This window comes from Penaeus vannamei, chromosome 27 (assembly GCF_042767895.1).
Source record: "Penaeus vannamei isolate JL-2024 chromosome 27, ASM4276789v1, whole genome shotgun sequence".
In the NCBI taxonomy this organism is placed as follows: domain Eukaryota; kingdom Metazoa; phylum Arthropoda; class Malacostraca; order Decapoda; family Penaeidae; genus Penaeus; species Penaeus vannamei.
In genome coordinates this window covers 14,219,121-14,221,620 of record NC_091575.1, presented here as the reverse complement: position 1 = coordinate 14,221,620, position 2,500 = coordinate 14,219,121, and the positions used below count along the sequence as shown (strand labels likewise).

General features: G+C 30.1%; 1 protein-coding gene across 2 annotated transcripts in view; it reads left to right on the top strand.

Moving 5' to 3' along the window:
- The window catches only part of inc (BTB/POZ domain-containing protein inc), a 45,857-nt gene that overhangs the window by 14,956 nt on the left and 28,401 nt on the right, over positions 1 to 2,500 (top strand). The window contains exon 4 of one of the 2 annotated variants that reach the window (XM_027362721.2): positions 1 to 2,500. This exon is cut by the window's left edge and continues 8,167 nt beyond it; it is cut by the window's right edge and continues 2,125 nt beyond it. The exons of the other annotated variant lie outside the window; for it this stretch is intronic. The gene's annotated coding sequence lies outside the window, so the exon portion shown is untranslated. 2 annotated transcript variants of the gene reach the window in all.

Sequence of the window (2,500 nt, the reverse complement as noted above, 5' to 3'; positions counted from 1 at the left end):
TTTCTAGAAGAATCTTTCCTTATATTTTTAGATTTACAAAATAATTTTTATATTAGCCTAAAACAGAAAGAGGCTTTGGGTAGTTTGTATGTTTTGATTTCTATATGTTAAGAAAAAGAAAAAGAAGAAGAAATCTTCAGTAGGAGAATTTTTTTTTTTGCAGAATATCTCCACAGCAATAAAAAAATATTTGAGAAAGGCTGGAAGGAAAGGGTAAATATTAGTATGTAAAGATGGTTTGTCATTAGAAAGAAAAAGTTTTTGTCTTGAAGACGTTCCAAGATCCTAATAGAGTTTAAAGTGATATCATACATAACAAAGTAAATAAATGATGTATTAGTATGATAGAGGTAGTTTATAAAACATTATATTATCACATATAAGTGTCCTTCCTATGTTTAATGATAAAATAGATGTACAGTACTGGCAGTATGATTCCTGCTGTTTGAGGTAAATGATATCATATTTAGATCTTTTAAAGATTATGATCGTTGTTAGCCATAAGCATAGGTGTAAACACATTTTAAAGGATCTACATTACTCAGGCTCACTTTTGAATATCTGTGAGTCAGTCTGTAAATGTATACAAGGGGTTGCAGATTTAGTTCTGTGAAAAGTATGTCATTCCTTTTATATTTGGTTGTTGCTTCAAAGCATCTGAATTTGTGTATATCATAGCAGATTATGGATGATTTACATTTATATGTTAGGCTAGATCACACCCAACTTCAGAGAATATTTGTGAAATTTGCATGAGAAAATAAAACAGTGTGTATGTAAGAAACATTGGGTTTTATGATTTGTATAACTAGGACACACTTATTTGTATTAGTATTTTGTTTGAAAATGTATATTGAACTCCATTTCATAGTGAATTGAATGTTCTTGAATATACCTAATTCATAACAATGTAATTTGAATGTATGATTATGCTGTTTTGGGGGTATGAACCCTAACCCTTTAGTATTTTTTGTCATGTTTTTGACAGGAATCGATCACGTATTGTGGTTTATGTTTTATAGGAGCATTATAGAAGGCAGAAGTGCAATTAAAGCAGTTTTATATTTCATTTTTTATCATGCTGTGAAGGCTATTTGTATGCATATTTCAAACATTTGCTGTGTTGGTGTATGGCAGCTGATATACGAAATGGATTTTGTTTTGATATTTCATGTTGAATATCAGATTACTTATCAAGAACATCACTGTATATTCCTAATGCAGACAAGAGTGTGTATTTGTATACATTCATGGGACATAGCTTTACAAATGAATTTGTTTTATGAGGTTTTCTGGGTGGCTGCAGTTTTATTTCCAAAGTTTATTTTATTTATTTATTATTATTTTTTTTTTTTTTTTTTTCTTTTTTTTTTTTTTTTTTTAGCTTCACTTCTGCATATGGAATTTTCATGGAAAGGTTTAACTGTTCATAAACTTAAGAAAATATGTACCATAAATACTCGGTAGATCTTTGATTCCATGATTACGTCAACTGGCGACCTTCTCTGCCCTCAAATCGATAATTGCACTGTTGAACAGGTTGATGATTTGGGTATATTTGCAGTTAATCTTGATTTGTTCATCATTTTTGGAGAATATGAACATTTGGTCATTACTGGTTACAAATAGTGTGTTATTCTGCTGTTTTAGAATATCAGAGGATTTTTGAGGTTGCTGTAATAACCAGTCCAGTCTTCTCAACATGTACTTAGAATAAGCATTGGAATTTTTTGCTGTGTGCTGTTGATCAAGTAGAATTTCATTTTCTGATATGAATGTACAAGTATGAACTAGTTGTATATCTTATATCTGCAATTTCAGCTGATAGGGAGTTCATATATTGCTGTTTTATTCAGTCTTTTACAGATAAGATTAAACTTGCCTTTACACATAAAAACACACATGGTTGTATGTATGTATATACAGTACATAAAGTAGGAAATGAGATGTATCCTTTTCTATATGTCATGTTTTAAGGGTATAAGTTATTGTGGAACAAGTTGCCTATATAACACAAAACATTTTATTGTATGTCATGTCTTTTTATCATTTTGATAATTACTGATGTTATTCATTTCTTATTTTCAAAAATTTTCTGTACATTGAATGTAGTAGTACATTTCTGATATAGATGTCCTTATGCAGCTTTTTTAAGTGTAATGAAATCTAGAGAAAATGAAGGATCGGGTGACAGATTGAGTGCACAGCTTTGCGGTCGATAGCTGATTAAAGGCAAGGTTTAATACTCATATCTATTGTAACTAGATGTAATGTTTAACATTATTATCACTGCCACTTTGGTTATATTCTCTATGCTCTTTCTTGATGATAACTATAGATGTGCAGAGACAACAAACACATGATGAAGGTGAATGGCAATTCTGTGATAAATAAATGGGCAAAATGACTGAACTTTCTGGCAGGTTTTCTTAATTTTTCTGTTTTTTGCTTTCCTTTCTCTTTCACTCCCTTTCCCCTCTTTCATCTTCATATATAGATA